Source organism: Amblyomma maculatum, chromosome 7 (assembly GCF_055883805.1).
Source record: "Amblyomma maculatum isolate TAMU_Amacu chromosome 7, ASM5588380v1, whole genome shotgun sequence".
Taxonomy (NCBI): domain Eukaryota; kingdom Metazoa; phylum Arthropoda; class Arachnida; order Ixodida; family Ixodidae; genus Amblyomma; species Amblyomma maculatum.
This window is the reverse complement of record NC_139350.1, coordinates 108,746,553-108,771,083: the sequence shown is the minus strand read 5'-3', so window position 1 is coordinate 108,771,083 and position 24,531 is coordinate 108,746,553. Positions and strand designations below refer to the sequence as shown.

General features: G+C 47.2%; 1 non-coding gene and 2 pseudogenes across 1 annotated transcript; 1 reads left to right on the top strand and 2 right to left on the bottom strand.

The window, feature by feature from the left end:
- Positions 1-8,626: 8,626 nt before the first annotated feature.
- LOC146184322 (uncharacterized) lies at positions 8,627-9,448 on the bottom strand (annotated as a pseudogene).
- Positions 9,449-16,304: 6,856 nt separating this feature from the next.
- LOC146184321 (uncharacterized) lies at positions 16,305-17,297 on the top strand (annotated as a pseudogene).
- Positions 17,298-22,683: 5,386 nt separating this feature from the next.
- Positions 22,684-22,839, bottom strand: LOC146184320 (U1 spliceosomal RNA). The gene has a single exon (XR_014708982.1). It is a non-coding gene; the product is annotated as a U1 spliceosomal RNA (small nuclear RNA).
- Positions 22,840-24,531: the final 1,692 nt, after the last annotated feature.

Sequence of the window (24,531 nt, the reverse complement as noted above, 5' to 3'; positions counted from 1 at the left end):
ATACTTTGTATATCTGCATGCAATGCTACGTTTGTCTACCTATATATTGTTTCTTGCCTGTATTTTTATTTTTTACTTTTTTATAATGTACACGTGGGCTGATGTATCCTACGTTTTTTCTGTCTTCCTGGTTGCTTTCGTGTACCAAACTTTGACAGAATTGTATCTGTTTTGTTTTTGTATGAAGCAAAATAAATGTTCATTTCACAGAGCTGCTGGCATCTTTCCTGCAATACTGCTGTTTAGCAAAAGGCCTTGACACAGCTGCGTTGATAGCCAATCAGCAATAATGCAGACCTAATTATATATTTCATTGCTGAAAATAAATATAAAAATAATACCACATCGTACAGAATAGAAGTAATGTGCCAAGAGGGTGCGGCAGTAGGGCAAGCGCTTGGTAGCATTTAAACTGCGCGCCGTGGCGCAGCTCGTTTCAGCATTCAAACTGCGCGCCTTTAACGAAAGCGGATGTGTGTCAAGCATCAGCCGCTTGGTCCGCTACAGTCAATTGGGCCGCTGGGCCCTATGGAAGTATCCGCTCTTTACCCTATCCCTTTCTCTATGGTTCTGCTCCGATTACGACCGTTAGGAAGTAAACGAACGTGCCTCCCTCTGCTCCGTGTTGCTTGTCCACCCGGAGAATGACAAATGCTTCCTTGCGAACTCTCAAGCTGTTAATTCTAAACTATATTGTAGAAGCCTACTGACCATTATATGTGCACAAAATAGGCTACAAACTCGCACAACACGCTGGCGTATGTCTCAGTGTTGCTAATAGACGTCATGTTTAACGGGTGGTGGCGCCACCTCACACTCCTTCCAACTTCTCGCATTCCTCTACTGCGGCAATGCACTGCAGCGCATTGAGCGATTGAGCGTGCAGAGTTCGTGCCCCCAAGCAGTCCGTACCGGAGAAAGTCCCAGCGATTCGCGCGTTTCCGGCAAGAAACCTTTCCCGTGAGTCTCACAAGTCGCGCCTCGGACTCCGACCGTATCGTAGTAGCGACCGCAGCAGAGTGCCCCGGGATTGAATTATTGCACGTCAACAAGGAAAGATGACGTGACAACGGTAACGTAGAGCCTACGTCACGGCTACAATCCTCGCCCTCTCAGCAGAGCTTTTTTTTTTTTTACTCTTTTCCAGGCTTCTTCTTTCGAAATTTTTTTCCTTGTCCTTTTTTGCGCGCGTGCTTGCCAGGGAAGAGATTTTGGAGGCGCTGTGCGCGCGCTGAAAAGCTCACTCCCCGTTGCTTGTTCACTGGACACACATACTGCGCAAGAAGCCGTGCTCCGTGTAGAGGTCCCGTATTCCTGCCTGATATTCCGCTAACCACGCCCTACCTTTATTTCCCTCTTCGTGCTACCATACATTAAATGTCCTAGGATTTAACGTGGTTTCTATACGTGCCGTGTTTTTTTTTTTTCAATTCATTTCACCACCTTTCGACCTGTTTCTTTTAAACGCACTTACCTGTTTGCTCATCTACGACCTCGCCTTGTTTTACATAGCGCAAATCTGGAGCAGTTAACCATCATGGTCTGCGCAGTGTTGCTCAATATGAAAAGGAACAAAGTTATAGCATTCAAATTAAGTTACTCGTTCCTCTGTCGTTTATGTGCCAAGTATACTTTTTTGTGCTTTACTGATTATAATTAATTTTGGTATATGTAATGTCCAAAAGTAATTTTCGCCTTTACTTGAGAAAATAAAACGAACCGTTTAAACTGATAGTTCCCTTTCATACTCGGAGACAGTGTACAAAGTACCACGTGGGGAAAGCAGCGTCAGAAATCGAGCAGGGAGCGCAGCTTGTGGAGGTGGCACGCATACGTGCTTACTTTCTTTTTTTCCTCTTTTCGTTGAGGAGAAAGAAGTTGTTCTTTACCAGAACGCTGCGTTCCCGTCTCCGTTGTTTTTGGAGTTTGTGACATAAGCGCGAAGTGCCGCTCCCTTTTTCGCTCAGCGATGCAAGTGGACACCCATGGGCCTCCTTTGGAACCCGGTGCGTCGGCAGCGGTCGGCCAGAGGAAGCGCCTCTACAACTCGAGTGACGCAAGCAGCCAGGTCACCGTGCTGTACTCGCCTGCTAATGATGACTCTTCGGCCGACGACGATGGGTTCGTGCCGGTGCTTAGCAAGAAAGGCGAAGACTACACCAAGGACAAGATTCATCCTCATCAAGCACGTCCGGGGTCATCACTACGCGAGGCCCTCCGACACAGACTGTCTTGTTTGCGCCAGAGACGCCCACAGACAATCTGAATCAACTCAACAGGGAAGTCACGTCTGTGTTCCTTGAAGGCCTCGTCCCTGGAAAGCTTAAAGATGCTAGAATGAATCCTTACAAAGACATAATTGCCATTGATGTCATGGAGCGGAGCGCATTGGAGAGATTGACCGCCATCAACAAACTCGCCGACATCAGTGTGCGCTCCCATATTCTTCAGGACAGTGGCACTATGGCCGGCGTCATCTACAATGTTGACGTGGCCATCACTGACACCGATGTACCAATCTTAATCGAACCAGCATCAACGAGCATCTCCATACTACAAGTGCAGCGCCTCCGGAGATCGAAATGCATCAAGCTCACTTTCCAGGGAGACTGCATACCATCGCATGTGAAGGTTCGACATTTCCGACACCCGGTCCGGCCTTTCGTGCCCAAGCCACTTCAGTGCAAAAAGTGTATGAAGATCGGGCACGTAAGGACGGTCTGCGAAAATTACATCGTGTATCTTAGATGCTCTGAGTCGCATATAGCGGCGACATTTGGCGCACGATTGTTCTGAAGTGCGCCAACTGCCATGGCCCTCATGACTCGTCCTCAAAGGGCTGCCCCCGCTTAAAGACAGAACGGGCAGTGCTGAAGCAAATGGTGCGGGATCAATCTACACACAGAGAGGCCGCTGTTAAGGTGCGACGGTGTCGTTCGCGTCGCCAAAGATCATCTAAGAAAGCGGTTAATTTTGATATCAAGGCCTCGAGCGCACTTGCATCTTGTCCTAATCCTATGCCTGCAGTTTTAAATCAAGAGACCTCGACGGGCGAAGAATCTGGAGGTGCTGCCTTAGACGTTAACTGGCCACCGCTACCAAACTCTTCCAAATCCGCGGGCCAGGAAACTTGCCGCGAACGGAATGTCCTGCACCTACTGCCAAACTAGAGAAAAGTCAGGATGTGGAACATGGCCAAGATCTACAGGTAGTTGCCATTCTCACGTCCATGATGAATGCAATCCGCGCTGTGCTATCTAGTCTGCGCACGCAATCAGCACAGAATGCGCTACAGGTTCTGGACGCGCTAACACCAGTTCTAGCAGCTCTACAGTAGCAGACACAATGACTCCCTCAGCATTACCATTTGGAAACAAAACCTCAAGGATGCCTCTATTTTTCAGTGGAATACCCGTGGGCTTCAGTCCCGAATTGCAGATATTTGACAATAAGATCATGCAAATCGCATCCCCATTGTCACAGAATAGGCGGCATACATTATTTTGCCTATGTTGCATTTATACACACCCAGAATTGTTGTTCTGTAAACCCTGTATGTTCACGGGACCTGTATACGTGACCATCGGTCGGGCGCGCAAGAACGCGTACGTGCACGCTACCTCGGAACAGTGTAGCTTTCCCTGTGTTAGCTACAACTCTCTCCATGCTCGAGCAGATGAGTACGTGCTGCCTGTGTCGTACGTCCCCCACTCAGTCAACCCTGCTACTTCCTTTCTATATCCGTATATTCTTTTTTCCCTGGCAATGTGACCCCCAGATGAACCAAGGTTAGTGGCGTATGTGACTGTTGTTTTTGTTGTGCGTTATGTTTTCCAAACTTAAGACGGCGGCCATGCAGTGCTGAAGTGTGGTGTGTCTTCGTGAGCCTTCCTCTGTGAGTGAACTACTTTGTGCGCTCTATGTGTGTGTTTTGTTTCGGACCCCGACCCTGCGCACAAGGCATCATCGAAGAGGGTTCAAAAAGGAGCCGCCGAGGCCCCAAAGTCAGTCCGCCCAGTTCGCTCCCGAAGAGGGTAACCCGAGCTGCCGCGTGTTCCCCGGGGGTACCCGACCACCGGCACCGCATTCTCAGACCGCAAGCTGCACCGGAAGGACCGTCGCCTTCGAGTGCCGCCCGTCTGCGTCGTCTCGGTGATGGACTGCCGCCGCGCTCCCCGGTCAATTGTATGTTCGAAACTGTTATGAACTTTCATTCCCTTACTGTTGTTTGAATTGTTACTTCCATCCCGGAAAAGCAAGACCCTGTATACGTAATTCGCAGTATTTTTTTCGATCGTTTCTTTACTCGTGTCGTTGCTTTTTATAATGGTAATTGTTGTCCTCTAAATGTTTGTGTATTCCTTGTTCTGAGCTTATAAACGTCTTATTGTTCTTTCAAATCAACGCGTCTCCGTCTCATTCTCCACGTTTGCTTACCGGCTACGCCGGGCATCGAACGACCACCCCCCTCTTTTGTCATGTCTCGGTGATGACCTCCGGTGATTTCCGAGCGCGTGACACCCATCCTTTTTATTTGTGAACCGAATGTACCAAAGATCTTACGACTGTCAGGCTACGAGGCATTTACATCTCCAACGCACCAGGGAAACAGCAAGGTCATCATTTATATTCGGCGAGAACTCACATATGTAATCCATCCGGTTACTCCCAGCAACGATAACCAGTACGTTTGCCTGACAGTGAGGAAGCGGAATCTCACGTTTACACTTGCGGGTGCGTATCAAGTCGTTTTGACGAAACACGATTGAGCAACTTGATCGGGATTACACCTGGCCCTTGGATCATCATAGGAGACCTTAACGCTCACCACAACATGTGGGGAAGTGTTCGAATGAACCTCAAAGGAAGAAAACTTGTGTCCTTCGCCTCTGATCATGACCTGCAGTGTCTTAATGACTGTACACAGACCTCTATTCGAGGGGCAACTTACAGCAGCTGCCTTGATTTAGCTTTCGTGTCTCGATGCCTTACCAGCAATGTCCAATGGTTTGCAGATATAGAAACACACGGAAGTGACCACATTCCTACATATGTGATCATTAATGGCCTTTCTACATCTACGTCTGTCCCACGAATGCGCCAAATCGATTGGTCGGCATTTCAAGCACTTATGGAAGATATTTGCACAACAGGCCTCTCTGCAGGTATTGAAGAGAAAATTGAGGAGGCCATGATAAACGCGACGTCTTTCTTCACCGCAATGCCTACCTACACAGAGTTTGATACGGAATTACAGCGCCTGCGAGCATTGCGACGGAGGGGAGAGCGTAGATACCGACACACGAAGTCGCGCCTCGACCTCAGAGATGCGAGGCGCCTCCAAAAGAAAATTCAGCGCCGAATTCAAGCCCTGCAGGAAAAACGTTGGCGGTCATTCTGTGAAACGCTTGATCCCCGCAAGTCTTTATCATGCATCTTGAATGTCGTTCGTGGTCTCTGAACATCCCCTAAACAGCTCTACCCATTCAAATCTCTCGCATTCTATCAAAGACCTGGTGAGGTCGAGGTAGCAGATTTCTCCGCTAGGATAGCAGGCCAATCGACTCCAACGGCAACGCTACATTTCAACGATGTTCCAGCTTTACGGGATTCACGAATGGACATTTCCTTCTCCGTGTAGGAACTTAACGTTGCGCTGGCTTCTTGCAGACGGTCATCATCGCCGGTTCCCGACGGTGTAACATACACTGCGCTTGAAAATCTAGGAAAGAAGCTAGGTACGCTCTTTTGGAATATTACAACAAATCATGGAGTGAGGGTACAGTTCCAGACGAGTGGGAGTGCAGTCGTTTAGTTCCGTTCCTGAAACCTGGCATATCGCCTCTGGACTTGACATCATACCGTCCAATTGCACTGGCTAGTTGCGTTAGTAAAAGTACTTGAAAAATGCTGCTTACACGTATTGAGTGATACCTAGAGCGCTACCGCATATAAACGGATATAATGTCGGGATTTCGACGTGGACGCTCTTCAATTAACACGGTGGACCTGGTATCATCTGTACAACGCCAAAAAGATTTGAAACGCTTCCCTGCGGCGTTGTTCCTTGATATAAAGAGCGCATATGACAACGTCACTCACCAGGCCATTTTGGACGCTCTGGAAGCTGCCGAGCTTGGCGGTCGTGTTTTTTGCTGGATACGCAGTTATTTATCCAACAGATCTCACTTTATGCAGACTGAGGATGGCCCAACATCTCATTTCACTTCCTCTGTTGAGTCCCACAGGGCAGAGTACTTAGCCCAGCGCTTTTTAATTTTATTCTTGTCGGGCTTGTCGACTGAACACCACAATCGGCGCAACTTTTCATATATGCAGACGACATCTGTATCTGGGCATCAAGAGTTACGCTCCCACAGGTTAGAGCGAGGCTTCAAAAGGCGGCAAGTATAGTTGCGGCCTACCTCCACCTGCAAGGTCTACAGATATCAACTTAAAAGTGTCCGCTAGTGGCATTTACACGCAAGAGCATGTCACCTTACACCATACACATTGATGGTAAAGCAATACCCTGCGAAAGCAACCATTGCTTTCTGGGAGTGATCATCGACCGAAATCTTTCGTGGACTCTCCATATTTCATTCATGAAAAAGAGGCTGACAGCAATTGCTCACGTACTTGCCTTTATTTGGGGAAGTCATGGGGAGCGTCCGTGCGGTCGATGCTCCAACCATACCGTGCATTATTTATGGGATTTCTTCGGTACACCTTGCCTGCACTTGGAAATGTTAGGAAAATCAACTTAGGAATTCTACAGAGCATTCAAGCTCAAGCTCTGCGAACCTGCCTGAGATTGCCGAAATGTACCTCTACGGCTGCTACCATTTTGATTGCTCAGGAGCATCCAATATCTACCTACCTAACAAGTGACACCCTGAGGGCACATTTCCGACACATCTCCCGGGTTCCCTGTCATCATTTGGCCAGTCTTCCTATTACCAGGCCGCGTACATCGTTTGCAGAGGCCGTTGATGCGCATCGCGCTATTTTGCCGTCCCAGTTTACACCTCCATCTAGACCGTCCTCTCCACTATGGCGCCTGCATAAACCACACGTGCTTCTTTCAATACCCGACATCAAAAAGAAGGTCGAGCTATCGCCGACAGAACTAAAACAAATCACTCTTGAATACCTCCATGAGCACCATGCTAATCGTTTGCACGTCTACACCGATGATTCAGTGCATGCCGTGAGTTCTACAGGCTCCATGGTCATACCCTCAATTAATACAGAAATAAAAGTTAGAACAATTCACCAGACTTCAACAGCTGCAGAGCTAACCGCTTTTTGTGTCGCAATTAGGCATATCAGTCAGCAGAGCCCTCAGCGGGGGTCTATTTTCACATATTAAAAAGCAGCCCTGCAAGCCTTAAAAGCGGCTCTTCGCTGTGGAGCCCATGAACAACTCGTTACGGAAATACCACAAATCCATCACTGTGCAATTAATGAAGGACATGGCATCATCTTCCAATGGCTTCCAGGAAACAGCGGCATAGCGGGCAATCTTCGGGCGGACGAGGTCGCACGAACAGCCCACCAAGACGGCGATTGTGTGTTGATTCCCTTTTCCAGGGCAGACGCAGCGGCCAGGCTTCGCGCACTAGCGCGGGAACACACACTCTCCTTGTGTAATTCTGGCCAGTTTGAGAACTGTCGTTTAAATTCCCTGGACCCTGACCTGGAGCTCCGGCTTCCACCTGGCCTACCCCGACGCGAAGAAACTTTGCTGTGCCGCCTGTGGGTTGGTGTAGCATTTACAAACTCGTTTTCTTTTATGATATGCATGGCACACAGCCCTGCATGTACAAACTGTGGGTGCGACGAGTCTATAGGCCACATTCTTTGTGATTACCCTATATATAGTGAGGAAAGACAGTGTCTGTGCCGTATGCTGGAGCATCTAGATGGACGCCCATTGACTGAAATTAATACTTCAGGCCCCTGGCAACGGCGATCGTTTGCGGTGAAGGCCTCCCAGGCACTGCTCCGATTTATGAAAAGCACAGGCCTAATTGAAAGACTATGAGTTCGCTGTTATGTTAAGTGATATGACTGTGACGTGATGCGATGTGGCATGTCTGTGATGCGACTGTACTAACTTCGACCATCCCTCTCTCACAACTTTTATATCCACTCACCCCCTTCCCCCAGTGCAGGGTAGCAAACAGGTTGCTTTTACGGGTTAACCTCCCCGCCTTTCCTCCTCATCTTCCTCCTCCTCCTCTTTTCGTTTACAATGTCAGGTCGTCAAGCCGAGTTTCTGAAATCAAGCGGTAGCAAAGTATTCTCAGGGGAAGAAAAGAAGAGCCTGCTACCCCTGTGTAACCAGCGCCTGAATTCGCCGCCTCTAGTTAGCGAAGGAGGGAAATAGTAAAGGAAAACCATAACAGCATGCAGAGAAACCACAGTCTCAAAGCTCAGAAGTGTAGTCAGTGGACGTTGTCTCAGTCGTAGTCGGTGCGTTTCCTTCGACCGAGGAAACGTCTTGCGCATTGCGAGTGTTGACAGGCGGGTCCTCTGTTTTCTCATTCTCCACTTGTCCTGCGTCTTGCTGAGGGGGTTCTTCGAGATTCCGCACATCTGCACTTCCGGCATGCATGGCGGGCTACTGGGATAGCAGAGTGGCGGCAGCTGGGTATGAGCGTGGCTGGGCATAGTCCACTGTGGCATGACTTCCTTTACAGCATCGACATGGTTCCTTGCACTCGCTGGTTGCGTAGCCGTAAACCGCGCACCGCGCGCACCTCGCAGTCTTTCATGCGGCTTTGAAATGTCCTTCGACACCGCACCTTGAAGAAACTCTCTTCATTCCTTTGTACTCAATCATGACACGGTAGCCAGCCACAACGATGAAGTTGAGTGCCGACTTCTCCATTTCTATCTTGATAAGCCTGGTACCATTAGTAATGTCCCAGCGGTTTTGAAAACGACATCTGAGATGCCGTGACATTTCCCGTAGGGTGCAAAGGCTGCGACAAGAGCTTCGTCGCTGATGCATGGTGGCAAGCGATACACGGTCACGTGGAAAACCGGTGAACCCATTTGTTCTAGAGGAACAACCTTGTTTGCAAGCATAATCGATCCGCTTGCTGCCATCTTAGCGGCCCGGGCCGCTGACCGGACGGCAGCCAAGAATCTTGTGCCCCCGTGGTGATACAAGTAGATCAGCCCACCGGCTTCGACGATTTCTTCTATTGCGTCGATGATTGCATGTACTGGCGTATGCTCCGGCGCACTGAAAAAGAAGCACTGTGCCTTTGACGGGCGCTGTAACGGCGATTGGCGATTCATCTCTGCGACACCCAAGCATCCACGCTGCACGCGGCGCCGAGGCCCTAGTCACCACTTATCACCCGCAAATACTGCTGAACACCGTCCGGGACGACGTACTATACTAACCCCAAATTAGGCGAAGGATCACGGTAGCCTCGGCACCAGGTAAGTGTGCTTGGACGACGTCTCTGCCGTGGACTCAACCTACAGAGATACCGCCTTCTGCTCCAATTACGACCGTTAGGAAGTAAACGAACGTGCCTCCCTCTGCTCCATGTTGCTTGTCCACCCGGAGAATAACAAATGCTTCCTTACGAACTCTCAAGCTGTAATTCAAAACTATTTTCTAGAAGCCTACTGACCATTATATGCGCACGAAATAGGCTCAAAACTCGCACGACACTCTGGCGTATGTCTCAATGTTGCTAACTAATAGACGTCATGTTTAACGGGTGGTGGCGCCACCTCACATGCCTTCCAACTTCTCGCATTCCTCTACTGCGGCAATGCACTGCAGCGCATTGAGCGATTGAGCGTGCAAAGTTCGTGCCCCCAAGCAGTTCGTACCGGAGAAAGTTTCAGCGATTCGCGCGTTTTCGGCAAGAAACCATCACCGTGGGTCTCACAAGTCGCGTCTCGGACTCCGATCGCATCGTAGTAGCGACCGTAGCAGAGAGCCACGGGACTCAGTTATTGCACGTCAACAGGGGACGATCACGTGACAGGGGTAACGTAGAAACTACGTCACGGCTACAGTCCTTGCCCTCTCAGCAGAATTTTTTTTTTTGCTCTTTTCCAGGCTTTTTCTTTCGAACGTTTTTTCCTTGTCCTCTGTTGCGTGCGTGCTTGCCAGGTAAGAGGTTTTGGAGGCGCTGTGCGCGCGCTTTTCAGCGCGAGCACAGCGCTGAAAGCGCGCGTTGTTTGCTGGCTGCACATCCATACTGCGCAAAAATCCCAGCTCCTTCTAGAGGTCCCGTATTCCTTCCTGATATTCCGCAAACCTCGCCCTACCTCCATTTCCCTCTCCGTGCTACCCTATATTGAGTGTCCTAGGATTTAACGTGCTTTCTATACGTGTCGTGTTTTTTTTTTTCTTTTATTGCAAAAGCAATACTACTTTCACTTTTCAGCCCTTTTCATTTTCACTTTTCAGAGGATAATTAAAGGAAAACCAAAATGCCATGCGCAAGAACAACAACCCACAACGCCGTAGCACCCATGGCTAGTGCAGTCATGGGCAGTATCGAATTGTGTATCGGTGTTAGGTATCACTTCGAATTGGCAGCGCTCGTTCAGGGCGGTAATACAAGCCCAGAGACAGCTCAGCTTCTAGTACCCCCTCAGTTCCCTTTTGCTCTTAGTTCCCTGTATATGCCCTGTCATCTCAGTATCCCATTCTTTAAAACTAATGGAGCCGATGTTAAGTAGGTGGTCTCGAGGTTCGTTACTTGGGAGCATTGAGTGCGTACCACAAAGCCGCTGTGCCGTTGACAGACACACAGGAAGAAAAGAACGAGACGAAAACGCAAATAAGGCCAACATGCAGTAGGGACCACGCACACTGCTGTACTAGCCGCTCTCCCAACCTTTGCCATAACACCCGTCTGTCCGTGCGACTCTGTGGTATCAGATTCTCGTCAAACAGCGTGCTGCAGTGTACTCTCGAACGCAGTAAATTATGCAGGTCCCTCGTCCAAACACATGGGCTCCGCGTGTCGGCTCTGCTTGGTGGCAAGAACACGAGCTCCTAAGGCCTCAGTCGGTCACGGTGCAGTCAGCTAACCGGAGGCTTTGTAGTTTACTGCGCTTGATTGGAACGAATCCATTCTTTGTAACTGCGTAGGGAATATGCTTCCTGAAGACTTAGTTTCTTGAAAAACTATTACGTTTAGAAGCTTATGAAATACACAACATGAAAGCTATGAATAATTTTCCAGTACAATAGTTTCAATAAGAAATTTCGCTTTGTCAAACAATTTTTTTGCTAAAATCCTTTCAGAGGATTTTGAATAAAACTTGCAAAGATAACCAGTTCTTTTAAAGGAAACCTGGTTTTATATTTTTAAATAAACATGCGAATTGATTGACACCATACTAGTCGCTTTGTTTAAAAAAAGTTCTATCTTTTATGTACAACAGCCATAGTTCTCATTCGTCGCTAGAGTTAAACTTGAGTTTACTAACTACCTCTAGGATTGACCTTGAGGTTGGCTGAAGGTCAAATGCACGACACGAAGCTCGACTTTTGCTTTGAGTAGAGCCACCGCTCTAAGATAGCAGGCAAGGCTGCAGGCGAACAAAAATGGCTGTACTTTTCGCAAAAGCAAGAGGCCCATCGGTAAAACTGTGAAGAGCTGCTTTTCCCCAGCTCTCACGTGCCTCGTGTTGCGGCACGTGTTGAAGGGAATAAGAACTGACGTGAACACGCTCAAAACAAAAACAAATTAAAGGGCACTGCAGAATCTGCATAGAAGTAATGCGAAAGTACGGATGCTGCTGTTGGTTGCGTCTCGTTGCTTCTAGTTACTTAATTTACTTCTTGTTTACCCATTTTATCCTTTAGTGCATCAAATTGTGCGCCGATCCCTTCCTGTGCCCTTTTTCGGCGGTGCTTCAGGATGCGTGACGTCACATTAATTCACTTCTTGTTTACCCATTTTAGTCTTTGGGACTTTCAAAGTGCGCTCCAATCCATTCCTATGCAGTTTTTCGGCTCTACTTCCGTTTGCTTTACGTCCCATCCTTAGCGTCACCTAATTGACTGACCTAATTAGCTATTTTAGTATTTGAAACATTCAAATGTGGCGCCAAGCCATTGGCTAATGAGACCATTTTCACCTTTACTTTTGCATTTTAGAGCGCAGCTCTTTGGCGCCCGTTCCTGTGTTTTGCGTCGTCGTCGGCGTCGGCCTCGTAACCAGCTCTTTCTCCTTTCATCCCCCTAGTTCAAGCCTGCGTTTGGCAACCGGAGCCTCGCAGGAAGAGGGGGGGGGGTACACTCAGCGGCAAACGATGGGGGCAGGAGCGCGCGCAACAACCGGAGAACACGAGGAAAGGAAGGGGGCGGGGGGCTGGGTCGCCGGAGGCAGTGCTAGCAGCGACTTACTGATGCGCTGCCGCCGCTAGCGAGGGTGCTCTCCGGTAGCCGAAACGCCGGCTCGCTATCAGCGGATCACGGTGCGCGCATGCCGTTCTCACTCGCTTCACTCGCTAGCGGCGTCAGAATCTGTTCGTCGCGCCACGTTCCTATGGGCCCACGTTCTGCTTTCCGCAAGCTCCCGATAACTAAATTGCTCTCTTCATTTCTTCAACCACAAAGCTTCTTTCATGACAGCCAAGAACTGTTAAGGTCTATTCACACATGCGACTAGATGAGGTCGCGCGACCCGAGGAGCGGAGCTCGCCACTACCGATGTTCACACTTGCGACTGTCGCCTCCTCGAAAAACGAGTTGGGAGTAGGAGAGCTGCAGGGCGATGACAGCGAACGTCGGTAGCAGCCGCTTGCCAGACACTTCAGCTTTTTCAGGCGAGAACGCCGACGACGAATAGACGGTGTCAATCACCGTGGTGTCAATATAAAATGTTGCGCCTGCGTGAAAACCCCATTTCTCAAAAGTTCATGGTACTTACCGGATCGTCCGAATATCTTTCCAATCTCCTCCCAGGCCATATCCTTCTCCCTGCCTTTGAATTCCGGGTGCCGTTTGTTGAAAATGTAGGGGTATTCTTTAATTGCATTGAGAAGGTGCTCGATCGAGTACTCCGGGACCTCGCTGATTGGTGAAATGGTTTGCGACTAGTAGTCGCGCGACTGGAAATTCGAGCAGTGCCCGATCGGCCCGCGGCAGTCGCTTTTCGACCAAAACGGTCGCGCGACCGCTGCTGGTCGCAAGTGTGAACGGGCCTTTAGTGGAGTGTTTCTTGAAGGAATACGTGTGAAAAATTAAAAAACGTTACCTGTAATTGTACATACGTGTCTTGCTCAAAAGCTTTGCCTCAATCTATCGAAAAGGTGAAATTGCTGATGAGCTGCACTCAAATTTCCCATTAGGAAGTAAGGTAATCGTGGGTAATTTTTTTGCCTCTACATTATTACCTAATTAACTTATTGGCCTAATTTTTTCCCGGACACAACATTACGTCACCCTCTATCGATTGACACCACTCATGAACCTCCACCACTTCTCAATTACTCACAACTGCTGCGGACACAATTTTGCGGACACGTTCTGCGGAGGCGGTCTGCGGACGCGTTCTGCGGACAGAAATCTGTGAACATAGCGAAGTAATGCTTTCACATTAAATAGCGCGCCAGACTGAAAGTCACTTTGAAGTGGAAGGTGCCAAGGTCCGGACACTCGACCCGGCTCTATGCGCGAAAAGTGATCGTCAGGAGCTTTTAGGAGAAGCGAAACTTTCAGGGACACGGCGTGCAATTCGATATATCGAATGTCCCCTGAAAGGGAGTCCGATAAGCATGAACAGCGCTTCCATACTTTTTGAATGACGTTTTCAAGGAGATATTCTGTAAGTTCGATATTAGCAATAATTGGATATACCCGGGTTCAATATATCCGGGATAAACTGTATTTTGTTTGTTTCGCTCAGTATTACAAATGGGTTAGATGGGACACAGGAAAAAGCTTGGAGGTGCCGCTTTAAAAATCCTCTTTGCCAATTGTTTCATGATAGCCGTGGTTGAGGCGTCCCGGAATTATAAAAGGATTTGTACACAGAAAGCAATTTATTAGAACACAACTACTTACGGCACACGATAATGGCATTATACAAATCATGCCTGCATGATCCATGGCACTGAAGAAAAATACAATCGGTGCTTGAAAATTGGGGCACAAACAAGAAAAGCAGAGTTCGAGACAAAGAAATTTAGGGTTTTAATAATTAAGGGTAACCCGAGTTACACGTACGAAACCACGGTTTAATTTGGGTTAGCTGTTGGTCGCTACTTTTTTTTTTTTGCTCTAAGTTTCGATGTGGTTAAGCACTAGGATACACACACATTAGGTAACGTTTCCACGTTTACGGCGTCTTCTCTCCCGTTCCAACTCAAACCGCAGGACACGGCGCACTTAATCGGCCGAGAATGTACCTGGCCACCGTGCACCTGGCCCACTCGCCATCCTGGCGTGGTGTGACGGGCCGTTGCAATTGCGCGGTGCGTCTTTGCAGGCAACCATGGCGCGGCAAGATGCTATGTAATTTACTTTTCTTGTTATTTTCAGTTTTTATTTTATTATTTTAGCCCATCACGGATTATGTTGTTAGTATTTGGTATTAATTACCATCATCACTATTTATCATTTTTACCTACCCTATTAGTAGTTTCATTAGTAATTGGTTTACAGGAAAGGTAAGGCGTGGAATCTGTCATGCACATTCTTAAGGCCCGTTTAGACCTCGTGAAATAGTGCATTCGCACGCACGTACGCGCACACACACACATACACACACACACACACACGCACACAAAGCCAATCTAACATTTTTTTTTTCTCTGATCATGCAATGTGTTGCAAGAATGTTCGCTGATTTAGCAAGTCGGCAATATAAAGATGCTGCACAGTGCAGAAGTTGCGATTTCGCACTGCAAATCTAGGCGTGGATTGTATTAAATTGAACATTTTAAGCATAATCCCATTGTTACTTAAAAACGTAGTTTTAGACAGGCGTAAAAGTCTGAATGTGTATAACACCGTTGTCTTGAGGATGTTACATTTGGTTTGGTTTGTGGGGTTTAACGTCCCAAAGCGACTCAGGCTATGAGAGACGCCGTAGTGGAGGACTCGGAAAATTTCGACTATCTCGGGTTCTTTAACGTGCGCTGACATCGCACAGCACACGGGCGTCTTGCTTTTCGGCGGCATCAAAAAGCGGCAGCCAAGGCCGGGATTCGATCCCGCATCCTTGGGAACAGTAGTCGAGCGCCGTAACCACTGCGCCACCCCGGCGGGGCAGGATGCTGAATTTACCAAAGTATTCATAAGTGTGCACGAGCCACGTACGGCAGGTTAGCAATGATTCGCACGACGCGCTTTTGTGCGACACCTATTCTAAGTTTGTTAAGTTTAGTTGTCACATCCAGACGCGAAGACAGTACGCTAAAACTAATACTGAAGCTGGCAGTGAAGCATTACGGTCACATGAACGGGATCACATTTTTATTATTTTTTTTTTAATTCAGTACACTTGTCCCTTTGCCAAACGAAGAAGGATTGAAGCACCCGGTGCTACACGGGCGTTTTGCATGACCATTGAGAAGTTTCCTTCGTGTGCGTCAAATAACGTCGAGGGTATCGACGCCCTTTCTCGAATGCGCTTGAAACGTGAAGAGCGCATGAGGCTTCGAGCCAAGCAGATTGCGCTTGAAAGTTGCCATCTGACACCGTAGATCTGCATTGAGTTGAATGCAAATCAAATTAATGAGGATCGTCAAAGGTATTAGAATGATACTGGGGGTCTATTCCAGGCGTGGAGGGGGCTTGCATGCGCATTTGCCTAAGGCCTCCAGTTTTATTAATCTGGCCCTGGAAACAGGGGAAAAGGGTTCAGGAAAGCTTTAAAAAACATTTCACAACCCACAGCGAAACCGGTTTGACTGGGCTTTTGAGGGAGGGCACTTGTCAATTCTCTCTCCTGTGCGATAGCTAAGAGACAGCAAACGACGGCTGCTGGATTTTCTTGAGGGAGTCGAGGATTTTGACAGTGCCGTGAGTTAAAGTTCTGAAAGCTCAGACATGGACATCTGCGAGACTGTCGCTTCTCTTCTGAGCGAAATATCCGCAGCGCAAGGAGATGATTCAACTGCTTGCCGAGCAAGTGCAGCTAATGTCAATAAGAAAAGAACGACGGTGCTACTCTGTAGGCTTCGTGGTTTACTGCTGCATACTTTTTACAATATCGCCTCATGCGTACAAATACATGCGAAGTCACGGGAGCATCATCATGCCACACCCAACGATTATTCGATAAATACGTTCATCAGTCGGGATGAGCCCCCAGTTAGGGCAGCAAGACGGCACATTCCACCGCTACATCACCAAGAAGATATCCGACTTGAATGGAGTGATTCGAGTGATTGGAGCCAAACAAAACCTAAAACACCACGAAGAAACTGTCAGTTCCACAGATATTATAGTAAAATGGCCGCAAATTGGCAACGTCCAAACTCCTTTCAAAAGACTGAGACTAAGAGATGTATATCAAAAACCCGTCTACCCTTCTCCATTCGACTCGAGGCGTTCCTTTTTGAGCGATTTCTTGGTCTGGTTGCAGGAATGGAAGGAGGGCGGATGCCTGTACACTGTCTTATGAAACTCATGGAGCTCTGATCCAGACGACTCAAGCATTTATTGAGATTGTAAGATACTGTTTTGAGCAGCTCAAGATGTCCTTTGTGCTCCTTGGGAAGTTCCAGACCGACTTTCTAGAAGACCGCTATGGATGTTACCGACAACTGGCTTGTTCGCAATATCATTTGTCATGTGAGAACAAGTTGCGACTACAGAGCACACTTCCACAAATGAGCGCGGTATCTGCAACTGACAATGAGAAAGATCAAAATTGGGAACATCTTCAAATGCAAGCAGCCGTGCCAAGCAGAAAATTCAACACTGTTGTGACCGACCAGGTGCGGTCAAAATTGAAGGATGCAATTCCAGTCATTGCATATTTGGCTGCTTACTCGGTGCACATCGCTCTGAAGAGGTTGAAATGCGACAGATGCAAGGAGATCTTGACATTTGACAAGACTGTCACAGTTTCGCCTGACAATCGCATGTACAGCCTTGTGAAAAAAACTGACAGGGTAGGCTGGTTTACCCAGCAATGCCAGCTATGAATGCTGTGGCTCACTATTACGTTGTGGTGGAAGAGTTGTCCAAGCGAGCAGAATTTCTAAAGGTCCAAAACCAACGCCAAGTCGCTGCGGAACTCACATTCCAACTGCTCAGCGATGAGGAGCCTTCAGACTTCGACGTCTGAGAACAGGGATACACGAGTGAGAAAGTGCTGAAATATGTGTTGTGGTGCAGCACAACCATTCTCCTCAAAATTTTTGCCGACGATTGAATGACAAGGTGTCTGACCACCCGGACAACAACAGTAAGAAGCGGAAGCTGCAAACTGTGACCAATAAATGAGTAAAACGCCGATGCACATAGAAAACACATGGCTCTCTGCTGTGTTTTAATGCCTAAGTTGAGGCAGATTACTACACGCGTAGCCGAAGAAAAAAAAATCGCCTGAGTGCTCTATTAGGCGGATTGCGCTGAAGCGCTCCTTCACTTGCGCCGGACGGCGGCTCCATCCGGCCTACGTCACGCAGGCAGCCCCCTGTCCTTGAGCCAGTCTAGGTGGCGTTGTTCACTTTAACCGTTCGTAAAATCGAGGGGCCGGGAAGGGAGGCAGGAAGAGATGAAGGAATATGTGTTGCGCGCGAAGAACGTCAGCTGCGCTCCTACACCAAGTGAATTCGAATGGGCATAGACGCCATGAGTGGAAAGCAGCTGCGATTTATTCATAAATCTGGAGAGTACCATAAACTTTCTAAAATAAGCGCAGGCACCATAGTTTTGTTGCTTTTTTGTTGTTGCTGTGATGCTCAAGGCGTTAGGCTACACATATCACCACCGGGTATCCGCCGTCAGCCATTAATTTAATCTCAATTCAATTTGATAATTCTGCCTAATTTTTTTTTTTTTTTTTAACGGCTGAGCGACGATTGTGATGTTAAACCTTGCAGACAGGTCCCGTGACACGTGAACTGTGACATAATCGCGTTGTTCAATTATTCTTTGTCATTGTGGCTTTGGAGATCAGACGACCTGTTATCGTGGTAGTTATTGAAAATGAAGGCAAAATTATTGTTTCGGAGTTTTTTCTCGCCTCAAGTTAACTACAGTGACCTTTCACGTCATAGTCATGGCTGTTTAAACCAAAGCCTAAACGTGATGAGAATATAAATTTATGTGTTTCAGGCTAATACAACGCGGCGAATACGCACTACAATCACGACGAGCTCTCCTGATTTCTTTTGTTCGCAATTGTACCTATATTCTGGATAAAATGAGCCATCCACAATGCATGAAAACGAACAGCGGAGAGGATCGCTTCACGCTTCTTTTCATCGGGATTGTACACTAGTGTGTTGTACATCAGTACAAACAAGAAAACATATTTTAATGTCAAGGTCCTCTCATCAGACTCGATATGTTCCTCCTTTTTTTTTGCTAAGAACTATACCTAGGAGCTCTTTTATATAATTTATAGCATGCCCTGTATCAGCCTTCATGTTACTGTGGTACACTTTACGTGATATGAGGTTTATGCAAAGATGTGGATTTGGGAGGGGATTTATCGGATTTATCAATCGATGGGGTTGAAGGAGTTCTGTAGGCGACATAAAAAGGTCTGTGTCGTAGAGACGGCAGGTGGAGGTTTGGACAAGGAGGTAGAAGGAGACTTCATACAAGGTGCTCAGCGCATCTTCGAGCTGAGATTTTTGCCGTTAATAGGTTGGAATATGGAAGGCTGTAGAGAATGCAGCTTTTGCAGTGCAAAAATTTGCCTGGTTTTCACGCAGTCCAGCATGCCTTCTCACGCTTCTGCTGATCACGAAGGCCAACGTTTTACACGAACGAGTGATAGTGGTGACATTCTGCTTGTCGGATTTTTCGTGTAAGTGAATGCCTATAGTACCCGACTTGAGGTTACCCGAGGCATGTATTTCGCCGTCATGTGTGCGTGAATTGATTGGCCTCTAGTTAGGAAAGGAGGGAAAAGGTAAAGGAAAACCAAAACAGCATGCAGAAGGACCACAGCCCACAGCCCACAGCGCCGTAGCACTCGTGACTAGTGCAGTCATGTGCAGTATCGAATTGTGTATCGGTATTAGGTATCACTTCGGATTGACAGCGCTCGTTCAGGGCGGTAGTACAAGCCCATAGACAGCTCGCCTTGTAGTACCGCCTCAGTTCCCTTCTGCTCCTAGTTCCCCGCAAATGGTCTCCTCGTATCCCATTCTTTAAAACTAATGGAGCCGATGTTAAGTAGGTAGTCACGAAGTGTGTTCCTTGGGAGCATTGAGTGCGTACCACAAAGCCGCTAAGGAAGAAAAGAACGAGGCGAAAACGCAAGTAAGGCGAACATGCAGTAGGGATCCACGCACACTGCTGTACTCCTAGCCGCTCTCCCAACCTTTGCCATAACACCCGTCTGTCCGTGCGACTCGGTGGTATCAGATTCTCGTCAAACAGCGTGCTGCAGTGTACTCTCGAATGCCGTAAATTATGCACGACCCTTGTCCAAACACATGGCCTCCGCGTGTCGGATCTGCTTGTGGCAAGAATAAGAGCTTCTAAGGCCTCAGTCGGTCACGCTGCAGTCAGCTAACCGCCGATTGACAGCGTTGCTTCCAGAAGACTTTGTTTCTTGAAAAACTATTATACGTCTAGAAGATTATGGAATACACAACATGAAATCTATGAACGTACTTTTCCAGCACATTCCTTTCAAAAACAAATTTTGCTTTGCCAAACAATTTTTTGCCAAATCCCTTTCAGAAAACATTGATTAAGACTTGAAAAGATAACCAGTTCTCTTAAAGGAAAACTTGCTATATATATTTTTAAAGAACTTGAGTTCTCTAGCTATCTCTAGGATCCTTGAGTCGTCGCGGCTATGGTTCAGGCTTACTCGCTCATAGAAGAGATCTTCATCCAATACAACAACGCTGTGGCGTGTGCCCGCGTGCGTATGTAGAGGCTTTTCTGATTTGCCTCGCTTTTACCATTGGATTAAATGGGCTAATGTTTACACCCGAGCTGTACATAGCATTTTGCATCTTCACTTGAGCGTAATTAAAAACAAACGACGGCTCATTGCTTACGTCAGCAGGATGTCAGCGCGAAGCACTGAAAACGTTCCTGCTTGTTCATTTTTCACCTAAAATGAGCATTCGCACAGCAGTGCTAATTATGAGCGATTAGAGAAAATGCGCAGATTAAAAAAAAAAAGCGCGTAAACTACTTATGCACCTCTGTCCGGGTTTACCACTATCGGCATAAATTACTCAAAATTGCATCCGCGGCCATTGCAGGCCTTGCGAAAGCACAGAACGCGAATTGTCTGTCTCGTTCTTTTGATTCCCAGTGTTCTATTCGAACGCTTCGCTCCCAAAGCTTCACAATTAATTTTTTTTTTTAATACCGCTCAACGAAACCGCGCATGAACGCTGTCCGAGCACGTGACAGCACGCATTGCTAAGGCCAGAACCTTTCTAGGCTCTTAATTGGAACGAAATCCCGAGCGTGAGATCTGTCAACTTCTACTAATATGAGGAGTTGGGCCTGTGCGCGAGATGTGTTCTACTTGTCTAGTGTTCCTGCCATCTGCAATACCAGACATAACGCGCGTCAAGAAGCGACAGTAGCGATGGTGTACCTACAAACTCACACTCGGCAGATAAAGTGCGACTATTTAACGCCGACTAGAGGCACGTGATAGAGGAGAGGAGGAATTCTCCTCATATTTAATATCCGAAATAGGCTACTGAAGGTCACTTCTTACTAAGCAAGCCTGTGCATCCCAAGGTATATATACTATGGTAGCGAAGGCTCAATAGACGCCCATACGTACAAAACACGGCGGCTCATGGGCTCCAGCGACCAATAAAAATTGGGGGGCCATGACATCAAATGACGTCACGCGCACGTTCACTTTGGCGCGAATTATAAACAAGTTTTTTTAAAAACCGCCGCGTTGCATTGACGAGCCTGCATCTTTTGAAGGTTGTTGCCTTTCAGCGCGCGCCAACCTTTGCCATCTAAAAGAACTCGAGTTTCTGTTGTTTACGCCCTTGTTTATGGGCAGTTGCTCCAGCAGAATGAAAGTGGTTGGCAAAGGTGGCGGCATAGAAAGGCAGCAACACTTCCAAATAGAGACCACGCATGCAAATTCATTATACAAATACTGCTGCAAGTCATGCAAGTACTTTGGCCATTTACTTTGTCCCTCAGCACAGTAAGGTGCGGTCAAGAAACACTGGTGCAACAGGGCAGTTCCCAGTTTTCAACAGAGTGTACCAAGTGAACAATTATAGTTTTCATATTCATGGTTTATGGCATCAGCCAATAACATACAGCAACAAATCATGACAATAAAAATGTCGGAGACAGCACAAACAGTAGCGCTGTTTAAGTGGGCTAATTATCTCAATATGATCACAGCCGAGGCATGGAAAAGGCTTGAAGTGCCTGCCACAAATCATCACAAGATAAGAAACATGCATGTACAGAAAACAAAGATGTAACAGCTGCAATTGAAATAAAAATGTCATGAAAGTAGGTGCATCAAAACATACGTGGAGCATAGAGCATTGGGATAACTCTTGACATTTAAATTCTTCGGCAGAAAGTATATACAGCAGTTTTCAAGGCAATTTCTAGGTTGCACCAGTCCAGACAGCTTTAGCATCAACAAACGTGCTTAACACAGGAGCATTAGAGCATACATTGAGTCTGTGTGCACCCTCCAGATCTGCTCACCGGTGAAAGTCAGCCTGGAAGCGGTGTAATAAGACACCAACAGTTGAGTCCACGCTGTCGCAACGTGGCACAGAGCATCGCTTCCTCACTTTGTGCGAGCTCATCTTGCGATAGAACGCTAAGCGCAATACAATGCTGCAAAAAGACTTCGCACTGCCCACACCACGAAGGGGACGAAAGCAAAAAAACACGGCTGCAGGGGGATATTAAATCTCACCAAACGGCGACACAGCAGCGACCTGCAAGGACGTCGAAATCTTCGCAAAAGGGATATTTTCAGGCTTGCGAACTACATTTGTACGCTTCCCCGGGCGCACCAAGGCCCGCACCACAGCAGACCAGCGGCAGACAGCGATAAGAAACCGTTTCGTGCTTCGTCAGCGTCGTTATTAGCAAGGCCCGAAAAGTTTCGTCACGACCGATGCAACATCACGGGGGCGCGATAAGAGTGTTGCAAGATTTTTTTTTAATTAAGAATGTCCTAATAAAACACCTTACCTCATTCACAAGCGAAGTTATCAAAATGTCTATTCATTTTATGTTGACTGATACTTTTTAATTTGTAGTATTATAATTTCTTAATCTGAGTGGTTGGCCCCGCGACCCGTGTCTATGCTGCGGGTACCTGAACCGCTTTTGGGCTCAGCCTTCGCCACCATTCTACTTCCGCCATGTGCATCCCTCGAGGTTTATCTAGTTACGATCTTAATTACTAAGCAACTCTTCTTAAGCGAACGACCTCGCATTACCAAAGTGCCTTTAATCGAGCAGCACCAAAACAGCTGCCGATGAGTTGTCTAATCTGACTTTTGATGATATAGCGAGGGGGGAAAGCACGAACGCAATCCCCCGCTACCAAAAATTGTATGCCCCATCTGCCCCAGTCCATGGCAGTGGCAGGGGTCAGCAGAGCAATGCCCGCACCTCACCCTGGAGGCACCGCCTTGTTGATCACGGCGGCCTCGGCACTACGTAAGTGTGCTTGCTCGACGTCTCTGCCGCGGACCCAACCTACAGAGACACCGCCTTCTGCTCAAGTTACGACCGTTGGGAAATAAAAGAACGTGCCTCTCCCTGCTCCGTGTTGCTTGTCCACCCGGAAAATAATAAATGTTTCGTCACGAACTCTCAAGCTGTTAATTCAAAACTATTATGTAGAAGCCTGCCGACCATTATATGCGCACAAAATAGGCTCAAAACTCGCACAACACGCCGCTGCTATAATACTGGCTAGTGTGTCGAGGGCGCGCGCTCGGATGGCCGCCGCGGTGATTCCTTCCCGCCGCAACCGCGGGGCGGCGTTACCAATAGCTAAGGTGCAATCGCTCCTGGTTCGCGGCCTTGCCAGCATAGGCGGCATAGGTCCGGATAGTCAGGTGCTGCGCTTTTCACTGCGAAACCTGTCTCTTGATAGTTTGAGCGCACTTTTTGTCTAAAAACAGTCTTGGTGGAAAACAATTGTACCGTCCTAGTACTGAGCGGAGAAAATCATACGCTTAAATAGCGCTCGAGGAAGCGTTTAACAAATAATGTCGCGTCCAGTCTGATATATTTTACTGTTTTATATATTCTGCTGAACCGAAGTAGGTTTTAAGCCTAACACATATTGATTGCCTGATATCCAGCGAGACAAGAAATTTGAAACACCACCTAAAGTTGACACGTTGGTTGCAATACTTGTTTTGATTAAACGATCGAGTCTGACCCGGGTTCAATATATTGCTCTTATGAAATATTCCACTGGCGATTGTATTTAATCTGGAGCAAGTCGATTGCGATCCATGCATCGCGATCGCGGATGTAGGGTATCGTATGCATCTTGCTTCTGAGCGAGTCCTCAGTCAGCTCGAGCATATATCCCACCCAGGTGGTTGGCCCAGTCGTTATGGCAATTACTATTTTAATCGCGATCTAACCCGAAACGGACCGACGACGAATTATTGCCCATGTGACACAGCTGGTATCAAAAAATACCCTTAATATTTTTACACTGTTCGTTAATCCAACTTTGATTTTTATTTACCCTTCGGTCTTTTCTTATGGCCCATGTGGTATATCAATGCCGCAGTCAATACGTGTCTCATGATTTCGCACATGTTACGTCGCATTTCTGCAATTCAGTCATGATTATTGCTAAGATGATATATATATATCAGGTTGCTGACGTTTCGTAGCTTCACATATATGCTACAGAAAAGCAGGGCAATATTGCTTTTTCGTAACATGGCACGCGCATGCTTTCAAAGATCGCATGCGAAAATAAACACAAGCAGTCTGAATCGGACTCTTCAGTTTTTGTTCTTACTCTTTATTCATGTGTTTTATTAGGAAGTCACTTGTTGCTTCATACATAGATGATTATTATGCGGTGTGCTTTCTCTTGTAACAGAAGGAAAGGCAACAAACAAAAGTGGTCATTGTACCATTGATTCTTTTTTTATATAGTCTACAATAGACTAAAATTTGAGCAAAAAGGCGCAGCAACAACAAACAAGTAAAAATGTAGAAATGTACCGTAAAGTTTTTGAACAAAGGCCACACATGAGACTGCAATTTTAAAATAGTATAGAGACCACTGTTTGGTGGTATTTTTTTTTTTCTTGCTTATGATGCGCAATATATTTCTATCTCCCTGTGGTTTTTCGCCTAGCATCGCTAAGTCAATAACAATT